Source organism: Amborella trichopoda, chromosome 11 (genome assembly GCF_054954075.1).
Source record: "Amborella trichopoda isolate Santa Cruz 75 chromosome 11, AtrichopodaSantaCruz75HAP2 v2.0, whole genome shotgun sequence".
Lineage (NCBI taxonomy): Eukaryota > Viridiplantae > Streptophyta > Magnoliopsida > Amborellales > Amborellaceae > Amborella > Amborella trichopoda.
In genome coordinates this window covers 17,194,449-17,209,740 of record NC_142346.1, presented here as the reverse complement: position 1 = coordinate 17,209,740, position 15,292 = coordinate 17,194,449, and the positions used below count along the sequence as shown (strand labels likewise).

Genomic DNA, 15,292 nt, shown 5'->3' with positions numbered 1-15,292 from the left:
TCACATGACCAGCACGACGGCAATATTACTCGAAACCAAGGTCAGCACGGCGGTGTTAAGCTAAGTCTACCCTCAATCAAGCGAGAAGAGCAAGGAGTGAAGAGAAGAGGGTGAGACGGCAAAGCAAGGGGAGGTCCGGACATCAACAAGCATCACTGTTGGGCAACGCGAGGAGACGACACATCCCTTACAGACGGCACTGATTCCGGATGAGGCACTCGGTGATGGTTTCTACTAGGTCGCACAGCGATAGGCGTGGGACATAGGGGAGAACGGCGATGGGTACCGGACACGCGAAAGAAGCTCGCAGACGGCTATGGGTGTTGTCAAGACCTCTAGTGGGCGGCGATGGATATCGCCTTCTGAACTAGAAGTACAGTAAAGGAAGACCCCTGCAAGTGGCAACAAGCTTCGCCGTCTGGGTTCATCACCAAGACGTCATAGTTATGGCTGTGGGCAGCGATGAGCAGCACCGTCTACAAACTTCACTGGGAGAAAGCAACAGACGAGGAGAAGGGGAAGAAGGCTCACGCATGGTACTGATATCACCCTGCATGACCTGTGAGACCAAGGGAGACGCATGCACGTCACTGCCACTGCCATGCATGGCCCTTGCGAGGAACTCAGATGAAGTCGAGGGAGAAGGGAGAGAAAAGAAGAAAAAAAAAAGAAGAGAGAGAAAATTTATCTCAACCCTAAAGGTACCGGTCGAAAGTTTCTCGCACCTCACTCTCTCTCTCAAGAGTGACACAACAATAGTAAGAAAGAGAAACTTGTATTAAATGAAAACTCTCTATTGTATGTGTATGTCACTGTGCCTTTTCTTCTGTATATGCTCTATATCTTTTTCTGCATACAATGATAGTACGTGTATATAGAAGTGTGCCCCAAACATGGGTGGATGATCAAAAACAACCCTAATTGTTGGAAATTAAGATTAAATTGACTTAAAAAAAATAGAAAATAAGTATAAAATGACAGATTTGCCCCTTCATAACAAGTTATAGAATTCCAGAGTTGTCCCTATGTTGCCCTAGGACTTGCGTGATCTTGCATGGCTGATCCGGAATCGTTCTGATGCCCGATTGGTCATAAGATGATTGTTTTCTTGTAGGGTCGGCATGAGGATGATTTGATACCAACTTCGAGCCATGCATCGTGTTTTTGGTGCACGATCACGTGACTTGAAATTTGAATAGATCTTGAAAGTTTGGATCGATGGTGTGCTCGTTCCTTGAAGTTTTTCTTTTTTTTCTTTGGTGAATAACACTAAGCATGCCGCTACGATCACGGGGTACCAAATGCAGCTCGATTCAGTGCTCAAACGAAGATTTTGCAAGTTCGGAAATTTGGTCGGAATCAAGGATTCCGACGATGGAATTTACAGTCTGTTCGTCGGCTTCATGTGCAGAATCTGACCGTTCATCATGTACGGGGTTAGGGTCAAAGATGGCTCAAGACCTTACACCCGAAATGGAATTGGTCTCTTATCGATCGGGCTCGCGAGCGGTGTGATTTGGCTGTTCAAACGAGGTACGACGCTGCTGAATTTTTTGAACTCTTTCGCACTCTTTCGCCTATAACTTCTTCTTGGAGTATCCGTTTGGGCTAAAACTTGACCCCTGGGAGTTTTCAACCATGCCGGATCCAATGGTGGTAGTCCCCACAGCAATTTGAGATGCTAAAAGTGTAGCTCTAGTTATAGGGGTCCGTTTTAGGGTGTTGAGGCCCATTTTGCCAGAACTATTTCTCAGTCTGCACTGCCTTAGACATGCCGGAATGTGACGGACCTTGGCAGGAGACTCTTGAGAGACCTTATGAAGATCTTGGCTAGTTCTAGGGCTGTTCTGGGACTATCGAAATTTTCACTACTTGCTAGGCCTTTATTGAGCAGGGGCCCTATGTTGATGAAAAATACCTTCCAACAACATGCGCCGCCAAATGTTGTGCTTCGAGATAATCGAGAACTGCAATCATTCAAGAAGTTTGAGGGATCTTTGTCGAAGTCCACACCCTCAAGAGACTATCTGCAGTTCTTGAATATGAGGCCTTTGTCAAGACCTCCTCGTATAGAACCAGCCCTTTTTGGAAGGCCAAATGCTACGAACCTTCACTCGGCGTTGTTTGCTGCTACACCAAGTTTGCTTTTGATGCTGAAGGTATCTTCTGTGGGTCCCATCTAGTAGGGTCCAGTCGGGAGGTTCTGACCCAACCCGAAAGTTTGGTCCTATGTCAAGGGGTTTAGCGAAGACTACCCTGGCGCCATGAAGACAGATTTCACCAACTAGTGTTATTTCTGGGCTCTTTTACCCATGACTCCGCGGTCATGTCCACCATTTTCATCTATTTTTGCTCACAGTGCTGTTTGAGATTTTCACTGTCTAGGTTACTTCCCATTTATTGCATACGTAAACGTTTGGATGGGGGATAGAGGATAGGATATTTATCTTTTAATCCTTATTTATGATAAGCGTAGTTGATCACCCCACTTTTATTGGCGTAAGAAGTATATGTTCCCGCAGGACCATATCCAAGATTTTTTTAAAAACTTTATAATTAAAGTGCTCAAGAATCAATCTAAAAAGGCTGCTACAATTAATCATCTTAACCAGGAAAAAGCGTCATCTTTATAAAGCAAGGCACACCTCTAAATTTGAAAACTGGTCATAAGGTATTTTAAATGATTAATTTTTTTTGTAAATAAAAATATTACCATTTATATTTAAATATTCTTTAAAATTAGGAAAATGAGTTGTCAATGAAATTTAATCATAAAAATTTCATGGTAAATTTCAATCTATCTTTATATTTCAGAAGCCTATTAAAAATAAATGTAAAATGAGTCAAGAATGATACAAATTTCAGAAATCAAATTCTAGAAATTAGTTATAAAATATTTTAAAGCATAAAATTTGTACTTACAGTTTTTAATTCTTAAAATTCATATTAAACAAAGGAATTTTGTTTCTTTTTTTTGTAGTAAAGGAAAATTTAATTATAAAGATTATTTAAAAATGTAATAAGTACTACATTCTAATTTTTATTATTTATTTATATTTTTGCTCATTTTTAAATTTTTAAATAATATTTTATAAATTGTTTTTGGATTTTTGGCCAATTTTGGAGTTGCAAACCGAGTCCGAGTGGACTCGATTGAGTAACTCGGCCCTGGGGCCTGAACCAAGTTGTAGAACACGGATCATTTTTGGTTAAAGTGTATTATTGTGGATTAATTTCATCTTGGCTCCCAACCATCTGATCTTTGATCAAACAACTATTGTTCCCCAAATGAGTATGGGAGTCCTGAACCCCTAGAAAAGTTTTTAATTTATTATTTTATAGAAATACATAATGAACAAAGGGTGAGAATTTCAATTTGTTATTATGTGAGAATTTTTCATTTATTATTTTATTTGTTTAGTTCAAGTATTTCAATATGTGCAAGCTTACACTACTCAAATTCATGTAAGGGATCTCATGTGAAGCATCATGAACTGCATTTAAAGGTTGTTAGCCATTATCAGTCCTAGAAGATCGCCCCAGTGAAGGGACCCAGCCCTTGGACGAAATTACTCGGTTGAGAAGTCGACCGAGTCTTGTACTTAGCCAAAATGTCCTAGAAAAATTTGAAAATATGTAGAAATAAAATAGTATTTTAGAATAAAATACAATTAAAAGTAACATGAAAAGGTCGAGATATATTTCTAAACGTAATGAAAAATAGATTAAAAACCTGATTTATAGTTAGGGACATTTTAAAAAAAGAGTAATAATCCGATAAGACCCTCCCACATTTATGTATGTATGACCCCAAAGGATCACCATTAAGTTTGGCACAGATCTATAGAAAATTCAAGTCCCACACTCATGTGATAACTTTTTTAGAGATCTATACCAAATTTAATGATGATCCTTTGAGGTCCTACACACATAGGTGTGGTAGGGTATCATAGAATCATACTCTTAAAAAAAATCTTAAAAAACAAAATGTAAAACTAGAAGTTATGACAAAAAAACACTCATCAATATGTGCCAAAAACATCCAAATCATATACAAATAATTTATATAACACTATACAACACACTCATACTGTTTACAATATTTTAGATTTTTAATTGTTTTTAACATACCTCAAGTTGTACACTCAACTTGAAATAACTCAACCTCGCCTTAATTTTTCCTTCTTCTTCTTCTTCTATTTTTTTTTTTTTTTTTTTTTGGAGCGGGTTGTGGGATTTCATCCTGCACTTAAATGTGGATGTCTCCAAGACATTTCACGGTGCTTTTGGGCTTGTGATGCAATCCACATCGCATAAATAGAAAAAGTATAGAATGAAACCATTTATTTTTGGGACAAGGTGGTGACAATTAGTCTTGACCATTGGATGTGAAATTGGGTGGTTGCATTTATTCTATTGACCAAGCTCAAACTTCAAAAGAATTTTTTTCGAACTTAGTTATGTACCTAAAGTATCAAATTTCACATCGGATGGTTGTAAATAATTGTGACTACCTCGTACCGAAGGTAAATGGTCTCATTTTATACAATCCCTAAACAATAGTGCATGACATGGTTCGCATTGTAGAAGGGATTAAAGCAAAAAATTTCAAAAAATTTGTGTTTATAACTTTCAAATTGTATTTTAGAATTAAGTGATTCTTGGATCCTCATAATGCTGACTACCTTAAAATCAATTTTTTATAGAATTTTGATATTTATGTAGGATTTTTCCATGAGTTTCCTTAAATTGTTTATGTAGATTTTAGAAATTTCAGGAGTTTGTACGATATATTTATGTATATCAAAAGAAAAATTGGGTTCTATTTTTTTTGCTAGAAAATATTTACACTTTGAAGTTGGAAGTATTAACATAAGGGAAATGATTCTATGTGAACCCAACAATATATAAGTTACATGCAACCCCACTTCTTAGCCGTTCAATCTAAATTGAACGGTCACGACTATTAATACCATAATGTCATGTCAAATACTATTTTATTTTTGTGTTTTATCCACAACATTTTTGATAAAATTTTGGGCATCCCATCAGAAAATTAAGGCGAACCTATAAAAAATAAAAATTATGTAAAAATAAATAACTAAAATGCCTTTGCAATTTTCAGAAGTATTTTGGTAATTTTTCATCACCAAAAATATTTTGATAATATTTTTATCATATGCGTCCTTGTTAGATCTATGGATGCCCCAAATGTAGCTTCAAAATTATCTATAAAATAAAAATAAAAATAAAAAATAAAACACTATGAGCCGTTAGATCAAGATCTGACGGTTAAATACTAGCTTGTTACATTGTGACTCAAGCCATCTCAGCCATCTATTCAGATCTTATGACTGAGACCAAGAGCCACGTATCACATAGAAGGCCATCTCTTAATATAAACTAACGAAAAACCGAATAAAAACGGTGCAAATCTTATCCAAGAAGAAAAGATTGCATCCTAAGCCCTAATCGATTGGGTAAACCCTAAATCTTAGATTTATTGGGTCTTTAATTTTCTTTGACGATAAAGCTTTTGTCCAAATCTTATCTAAATCAAGAAGAAATAATTGCATCCTAAAATTCCTGATCAATAGGGTCTAGTTAAACTAAACCCTAAATCCTACATTGATTGGGTCGTTAATTTTCTTGTATGATAAACCCTAATAAATTCTTTAGATCTTATGACAACAACTTATAAATTAAGACATATTACCCTTTTATTTCCTTTCACCTGAGCGTTTTGAGGGAGAGTTAGAGAGAGAAAGAGAAATAAAGAAGCAAGTTGAGGGAGAGAAATACGTGCCCTGGTTTTCACCAGAGAAGGCAAGCTTTTTTTTTTTTTCTTTTTTTCTTTTTTTCTTTCCTTTTTTTTGTGTGATTTCAGTCTTTTTCTTCTTCTTCTCTTCAACGGTAAATCGTTGGTGTCTGTTTTTTTTTTTCTTTTTTTGTTAGAAAGTTGACAATAGTTCTTGGCTTCTTAGTCAGTTCATCTTTTTTGTTGGTTCTTGTTAAATATGAATATTTTTATTCAATGTATTCCATGCTTTAGGGGTCTCATACTCTCATTTGCTCTTATGCAGTCAACAACCCCTTCTGTTAAGTCTTTCGGATCTTTCTCAAGTTATGCAATAGAAGTTTAGAGTAACAACAAGTTTAGATTCTTCTTTTATTGCATTTTCGCTTAGATAACGATTTAAGTGCATTGTATTTGTAGTTTTTCTTTTCATTTTTTTTGTTAATTTTTCATTTATTAGTTGGTTAATTTTTCACTTAACATAAAGTAAAAGGGTTTGTCAATATCAATGTTCAAAACCAAGACTCAAGGACGGGACTTGACCCATGTCTGAGCCGAGTAACTCAGGTCGAGTCAAAGTTACTTGAACCGAGTCGGGCCGGGTCTCGATAAAGTGAAAAAAATATTAAAAAATATAAAAAAGCCCTAGAAGTAGGAAAATAAGTTAAAAGTAAAATTAAACAAAACACATCTTAATGAGTTTAAAAAAGTAGTAAAAAATGGATTTTGAATAATCAATTTCTGATGGGGGAATTTTAGTAATAATATAAAAAGAAAAAGAAAAAGTAAAAATAAGTATCCATGGCCAAAGCACTTTCTATTCTTTGCTATCCACAACTATTTATCAAATTTGTCTAGATCTATTTTTCCTTGTTTTTCTTTAAGCATATTTGGACCTTTTAAAGTTACTTTTAGTTTTATTTTGTGTTGCTTCCTTTATTTTATTTTTATATTTTTTATTATTTTCTAATGGAAAATAAAAACCCAAAAAAATGGAACTTTAATTTTCTAAAAATAAAATCCCAGATTATTTGGGTATTTAATTTTCTAAAATTTGAATCCTATTTTAATTTTCTGAAATTTAAATCTTATTTTAATTTTCTAAAATTTAAATCCTATTTTAATTATTTAACTCTTCCTCTTCCAAATTATATTGTCTTTAGAACATTCTATTATCTTTAAAACCTAAGACAACGGCTTATAAATTACGTAATTCACTCTTTTATTTTCAGCGGACCATTTTGAGGGAGTGTTAGAGAGAAAGAGAAAGAAATCTGAGTAATTCGAAAGAGAGAGAGAAATACGTCTGCCCTGGTTTTTCTCAGTTCTGTCTAGGTAAGCTTGTAGCAATGTCTTTAGTTTCTTTTTTTTCTTAATTCTCCCAAATCCTTGGCTTCTTGTTTTTTGCTTTTTTCTTGAAAAAGTTGACAACAATTCTTGGCTTCTCATTTAGTTCATCGTTTTGTTGGTGCTTGTTAAATATGGATGATTTTCAAGAGCGAAATTGTATGAAATTTCAAGTTTTAGATGGAAAATTATCTCATAGTTTTTAGAGAGAATCTATCTAAAAATTTTTAGAGAAAGAAACTATCTCAAAATTCAAATTTTAGACGGAGATTTTTCAAAATTTTTAGAGAGAGAAACAATCTTAAAATTGAATTTTTATAGATAAAAGAATCTTTAGATAGAGGAATAATTAATACATTTTAGAGAGAGAATTTAATCAAATTTTAAGTTTTACAGAGTAATTATTTCAAAAAATTTAGACACTGCAACCATTTAAAAAATTTTAGAGGGAAAAAATATCTCAATTTTTAAATATTTAAAAATCGAAAATATCTCAAATTCCAAAATTTATACATGGGTATTTAGTCTTAGAAAAACTCCCATCCTACTTGAGGATAAAATAATTTATAAATTATAACTTTCTATACTATTATATCGCAGCTTGTTTAGAGAGAGGATGTCTTTGTATTGCAAGAGAGTGACGGAGGCCTATGAGTTATGAGAGAGAGGAGAGAGAAATTCTTGCTTAAGGAGATGGTGGAAACTCCATTTGTATCGACTACTGTCAAATAGAAGATCTGCTCAAAAAATTGAAAAAAAAACCAAAATCGACATCCCGATAATCACTACTCCTATCAATCTATTTCAAACAATTTCATTACTCCATTTAAATATCTGTCATGCCAACTTGGACAACCTACGGCCTGACTAAGGTATATCAGTGATTTAAAACTCGGCGATTTCTAATCTAGATCATCGATTCATATGGGAATAAAGTAGGACAAAACTAACCCATCAAATTACGACTGACCTAATTGTACGACGGTATATAAGCCCCTCCTATATATATATTTTTTAAAAAAAAAAAAATTATTTAATATTTGGGATTTCTGGAAATTTTATTTATGGTAAACAATATTTTTAAAAAAAAATTATAGAAGATGTTAATTTTATATTATTCTATAATTAAAGTGCACCACAAGAATCAATCTAAAAACGCTGTCCCCATGTTGAATAACCCTGCAATTGATCAATGGATATAAGAAGAAAAAAGGTGAGGTTTACGTAAGGCGTCCTGAAGTAAGGCACACATCTAAATTTGAAAATTAGTCATAAGGTATTTTAAATGATTAACCTTTTTAAAAATACTAGAAATTAGTCATAAATTATTTTTATGCTAAGCATAAAATTTGTACTTACAGTTTTCAAGTCTTAAAAATCTTATTAAACAAAGGAATTTGGTTTCATTTGTTTGTAGTAAAACCAAAAATAATTATTAAGATTATTTAAAAATATAAAAAGTATTGTACTCTAATATATAGTACTTATTTTAGATTTTTTCTCTTTTTAAATTTTTTTTAGTAATATTTTGCAAGTTTTTTGGAATTTTTTGGCCAATTTTAGAGTTGCGAGCTGAGTTTGAGTGGACTCGGCTGAGTAACTAGGCTCCAGCCACAAATTCAGTCCGGGGCTTGAGCCAAGTTTTAGAATGCAGATCATTATCGGTTAAGGCGTATTGTTGTTGGTTAATTTCCTCTTGGTTCTCAACCATCTGATCTTTGATCAAACAACTATTGTTCCCCACAAGCACATAGAGATTATATGGGTATTGGAGTTCTGAACATTAGAGGGGCATCTCAATCAAGTGTTATTGAAGGAACAGTTCTCAACTAAATGAATCAATTATAGGTAGATATGTTTTGCACAATAGGGATGAGAGTTCAAATTATATGTATTAGAGATTGGACAAAGATGAACTTAATACATAGAGGAAATAAGGTGTCTGCTGGATGTTGTGCTGGATAACATGGGTAAAAGAGTCTCCATGACCTTAAGGGAAATGCCCTGATACCTTAATATTCTATTTACTTGATGGCCAAATGATGAAGGGATAGACTTCTTAGTTTGTGATATGCATTTTTCTTGTCATATACGGAAACAAAAAATAGTCTAATCAATCTTTACCATCTTAGGTTGTTCAAAAGTTAGTTATGATAGGCAGCCGTTCTAACTTTCTGTGAGTGTACCTTAGTTGCTGTCATGGGCTTTAGCTTTGCCTGACTTTAGAGGTGTAAGTGCCATGGTTTTCTTTGAAGTTCAAACAATTCCATGTGCTTTATCCATTGAAATGAGGGATTAATTCTAGAGTCATTGTTCCATTGGTTTGAATAAATCTGTCAGATTAGCATGTGAGAAATCTTTGAAACTTGCAATCTGTTGATCTTTTTTTGCTGGTTTTTTTTTTTCAGCTTTGGAAAAGGGAGCTTTCTATTGGTGCCTGATTTTGGAAGTTTAATTGTATGACAATGGCTTATAACATTGTGGAGGAACAACGACTTGTGGATCTCTCTTGGCGTCCTCTTGGCTTAGAACCCACCATTCAGTACGTCTCCCCCTTCGACGTCTTTACTCTTGTTTAGACTCCAATCTGATAGGATACTGTTGTCTCAATGGCTTTTTATTCTCTATTTTAACTCATGTTAACTCAAGGTGTTCGTGTGATTGGTTTCTCCAATGTTTGGAAGTTAGACTCGGGATCCAACTCTCCAAGGGCCCAAGCTAACACTTGTCCGAATACTCCAAGTCTGACAAGAAATAATCTTATAGAGTTCTTCAAAAGAATTTTAATCTAACTTACCCATTTTTATAGTCTATCAATCTCCCTTGCAACCAATTCTTCAATGGACTTACGTTATGTACTTTTCAACTAATGTGCCTATACAATTTATGTTGCATCCTGAAAGGTAATAAAGAAATGGGAAAGTATACAATACATCTACCTTTGGTCCGAAAAGGGCACAATTGGCTATAACTATTAAATGTGAAATCCGGTGGCTGGAGGTGTGCCTTTGCCAATACTCAAAAGTCGAAGATAATTTTCTTGGGCTTTGTGTGAATAAATGAAATATTCCTAGCTACCCTATTTCACATATGATAGTTAAGGCAAGTTGTGACCTTCTTGTACCAAAGGTAAATGGTTATATACTGTACAATCCCTACATAAACAATTATAAACAGTTAATGCAATGTACCTAAGTTGGTTTGTGAGTATGATTACATTGTAAACATTTTTTATTATACTTCCCAATTCATTTGGTTGCTAGAAATTGGATTCCTTTTTTCTTTTATTCTTTTTCATAAGGGAGGATCTATAAGTTGGATCCTTAGTTGATTAAATAAATACCTAGTTAAAGGACAAATATCTCAGAGTGGAACTCAATCTACTTTATCCATTTTAACAGCTACTTGTGATCTTCTTGGTTCTTTATTGCATTGAAATCTAAACTTAAATTTTCCAGAAATAAATCTTCTAAATGGATGCCTATTTAATTTCAAATATAGGAATGTCGTCGCATCACTGAACTTGGATTGCAAGTTGGACCTTAAGGCCATAGCATTGCGGGCCTGCAATGCTGAGTACAATTCCAAGGTATATAAAGTGATCCATTATAGAGTTAATTTTTCAGGTCCTCAAAGCTCCCTGCTAATACCTGAGTTCTTGTGAAGTGCTTCCTTTTTCATATGTTTTTATGCTCTTGTGCTTCGTAGCGTTTTGCAGCTTGTATCATGCGAATAAGACAGTCAAAAACCACAGCATTAATATTCGCTTCTGGGAAAATGGTAAGTATGATATCCTATCTCTTTCTTTTAATTTATATGAATCAGTGCTAAACGGGTGATCGTGGCACCCTGCCACTTATAATACTGTATCATGAGACGTTCCTGCTATTTGTTTTGATTTAACCATTATTTGTAATTTATGAAAGGTGCTTTTATTATTCAAGATGAATGTTTACTTGCTAAAGTCAACTGATATTGTGGTTTCTTTCTTTTAACTTTTGGCTGCTTATTCACCCAAAAAACAAATATCCTTAGAATAGGATGATATCAGTAATGGGCAAGTCGAACGTTGTGCTTGTACTGTATTAGTTTTACTTTCTGATAAAATGTTAAAATAGAAAGTGCTTTGCTTGTTGATTGATATCTCATTTTCTACTAAGTGTATCTTGTGCCTAAAGGTGTGAAGCACTAACATGATGTTTGCACTAGTCTCGAACTTTGGAAGTAGTTGGGGTTATGATTAGGGATTGATCAGGGCTTTGTTGCTGATTTTGTTCTCAAGTTACAGTTTAGAAATTTATTTGATTAAAACTAGTTGTCGAGATCCATTAGTGAGAAGGTTGGAATTTTTATTGAAATTGGTATGGAACTTTCGAGTTTGAGAGCTCTGGATTTCGATTAATGGTTACCGCTATCTCCCTTTTAAGATTTTTATTCTCACTACATCAATTTTTTTGCTGAATATTCAGGTGTGCACAGGAGCAAAGAGTGAATGAGAATCCAAGCTTGCAGCAAGGAAGGCAAGTACCATAGATCATAATGGGATTTGATGTAATTATTTTACTTACTTTTATCGGAATTGTTTCCTTTAGTGATTTTTTTAATCACTGAATTGGATTCGAACTTTCCCAAGTCATGAGGACCCTTCTGGGTGATGGGTCTAAATGAGTAACCCCAGCAACTTGGCGAGTCTGGTTGAGCCTAGAGATTTCCTCTATACCTTTTATTGAGAGTCAACTGCATTGAGTGGTTTAACTCAGCTGAGTTTAGACTCTGACTGGGGCTAAGGACCTTGGCCAAGTCAAGTTTCAAACACTGCTTTTATATTCTTGTTGTTTATCGGAGGCATCCATTTCTAGCTATGTCAAAATGAAAGTTGAGACACCTGTGTTCTTCATTCTTGCAGTTTAGTCGAATCCTCCAAAAGATGGGTTTTCCCGTTCAGTTCAAGGTATTACTTGTTCCACGCAAAGTCCTTGTAGTTGATGTTGCCACATTTTTTCCATGTAAAAATATAAAAGGTTTCCTGTGAACCCACACAACTTATGTAAATCCAAACTTTGAAATTCTGAAATTTTTTAATGCTTTTCTTTTTGCATAATTGACTACAAGTGCTATAATTCTTTTAAAAATGGGTGTGGTTAGCACAAGGTTGTGGTTTTATGATATTCGTCAAAGCAGCAGTTCAGAACCCCTTCGAAAAATGCAGTTCTAGTGCCACAAACCTTTATGATAGCTTAAAATTTTATTTCTACTTCCAGTTGTGAAATTTAAAGCTCCAAAAGTGTTGTAGATTAGGCGGATTTATGAATACTTAAACATGGGTGGTCTGGATAGTTGTTAGAGTTTGTATTCCATGTTTTAATTGTTAAGGTCAATGTGAGCAGTTAAGAGGGTTTTTTTGGAACCAGAACTGTATCTCCATCGAGATATGAGCCACAACTTTAAAAGGCCTCGGTCTTACATAATATTTTCCCTTCAAAACATGCATGTTACATGACTTAAGGTAAAATTGTTACAAATAAATGGTTTGGGGTCGCTGTTCTTCCAAATTTCTAGAGAACCTGCATGAGTTTGTGTGGGGTTCCAGACAGTAATTCAATATAGAACTTCTTTGATTAAGTTATCGATGGTTATGGTTCATCTCAGGACTTCAAAATTCATAATATTGTTGGATCCTGTAATTCAATATAGGACTTCTTTGATTAAGTTATTGATATTTATGGTTCATCTCAGGACTTCAAAATTCAGAATATTGTTGGATCCTGTGATGTCAAATTCCCCATCAAACTCGAGAGGCTTTGCCATTTTCATGATGGTTTCTCATTCATATGGTCACTCATTTCATTAAATTTGAATTCAAAGTGATAATTCAATGGATTTTGGAAAAATTATATTTCATTGGTTCATCATCGTTGATATGGTGGACAATGATGATGATAATTGAATGGTGGGACCCACCTGCTTCATCACCAACAACCATTTTCATTGGGTGGTGGTGACCCAAGTGCCATGGTTTTCCACAGCCATTGGATTCTAGTATAATTGTGGCTTTCCATGGCCATTGAATTGTAGTATAATTGGAAATTTGTCAAAAATCCATTGTATAATTGGGTTTTTTAAGATATATATTCAATCCAAATGATCTTCATGCTCCCATTTTGGTTTAATGATGCAGTATGAGCCGGAACTTTTCCCTGATCTGATCTACCCGATGGTGCAACCAAAGTTAGTCATCCTCATATTTGCATCAGGCAAAATAGTCATTAGTGGAGCCAAGGTTTAATACATTTACCACTATTTTCTATTTTTTAGAGCATGTCATAATCTAAGGGAATATGGTGCCCAGTGCTTCATAAAGGCATTCACCATCCAATCTCAATGATGGACGGCATTAGATTAGCAGTAATTATCCCGACAAGGACATTCACCCAGGTGTGATAATCTTTACCAGCCGTCATCATGAATGGATGATGGTGCTTATTTGGAGTTCCGTGCACCATACTCCATTTAAGTCCATTTCATTCTGGTACAGAGCAGCAAGAAAGGAAATGGGATCTAACTGTTGGTTTCCCGTTGATAAATTTTCAGAGGCGGGAAGAGACTTACGCAGCATTCGATAATATATATCCAGTCCTAGCTGAATATAGGAGGGGTGAAAAAGTGACTAGCTTGAATCCAATCCAATTTAAGAGTGGTATGATTTTTGGTCTTTTTCTTCCTTATCATTTATTAACTCTCTAGGCAGAGAGATAGACAAGACTAAATATCTTGTTCTTTGCATGTGTAGAGAGTAATGAAGTACCTCGGGGGTATGTTTCAAGTCCTCACTGATTTTTGGAAGTCTCTATTTCAAGCCGCAAATTTGGAATTTTGAATAGTTTCTGATTGGGAAGGCTCCACTTCAAGTTGCAAATTTCTGAACCTAAGGAATTTTGAATAGTTGAATCCCCATTGAAACTGGAACTGGAGCTCTTGGGTGGTTCAAATTCAATTATTCTTTCATGACTTTGAAGCAGCTAACACATTCTCAGTTCTCTAATTTTTTATTTTCTGTTGCGTTGTATTAAGAGTCAATAGTGAGAAGCAAAGGCTATTGCCAGCCGTCTATTGGTTTTTTGGATGTTGATATGTCACTTTTGAGATATGATGTAAATGAATGTTGTCCCCTTCAAAGTTCTGTCTATTCAAGTTAACAAGCTTATGCTACATGTACAGAACCTGTTGACTAAAATATAAAGTCAGGAGGAATTTTTTTAGGCAGAAATATTGCACATACTTTATTCAAGAAAAAAACTATTATAATAATGATAGCTCAACCTTCCCCATTTTTAGTGCAAATGCACTCTTTTTCATTGGTTATGAGATGAACATGTTATGCAAATTTTGGTGTTTAATAAACTCTTATTTTTTCAACAGGCTTGCTATGGTATGAGCCCATGGGCTTACATAACTTTTCCTCCATTTTCATTAGTTAAAAGCATGATGTATTAATATGAGCCCAGTTGTATGAAGAACCCATGGGCCTGTACTACTGCCTTAAGCATATATGGTACATTCAGCTTGGCAGATTTTTTTTTTTGGCTCCTGATGTAGTTACTGAATTGATGATTAGAAGTCTCAAAATCATTGTGGTGCAAGTGAGCAACTCAACCAGTTATTATAGGCTGTTGTTTGAATGGCAGACCAAAATTATTGTGGTTTAGAAATTTCTTATTTCATCTTTACAAGGGAATAATTCATTTTTAATCTAAAAGAAAATGCTAGCAATAACAAGAAAGGGGCCTAAAAGTTTTTTGTTGTCCACGACTATATAATGTTGCATCTCAGATCGTTCAAACAATGCAGTCAAGTTGCTAGAAAAACTTGCAAAATCAATAGTCTTCACCTCAACAATTATGGAATTTAAACATGAATAAAGAGAATATCAAGTCTTAAAAACAGGGGTGCAGTTAGCATACGGATGCATCCGTAGCTGTAGAGGTAAGGTGTATGTATGAAAACATTCAAATCTACATAGAAGGTTGTAACCTTATATAAATTTTTTCCTAAAAACAGTCTATTTTGCAACACATTTTCTGGATTGTCCAAGCAGTGTAGGAAAACACAACTCAGGGACGGAAACTTGCCCTAAGCTAGCCTGGGGTA

General features: G+C 34.6%; 1 pseudogene across 1 annotated transcript in view; it reads left to right on the top strand.

Annotated features, from left to right (window-relative positions):
• Nucleotides 1-14,472, top strand: part of LOC105421503 (TATA-box-binding protein 1-like) — a 51,133-nt pseudogene extending 36,661 nt beyond the window's left edge. The window contains exons 2-8 of the transcript XR_016044700.1: nt 9,553-9,686; nt 10,646-10,733; nt 10,853-10,924; nt 11,614-11,664; nt 12,051-13,424; nt 13,736-13,841; nt 13,935-14,472. The product of XR_016044700.1 is annotated as a TATA-box-binding protein 1-like (transcript). The remainder of the gene's footprint in view (nt 1-9,552; nt 9,687-10,645; nt 10,734-10,852; nt 10,925-11,613; nt 11,665-12,050; nt 13,425-13,735; nt 13,842-13,934) is intronic.
• Nucleotides 14,473-15,292: the final 820 nt, after the last annotated feature.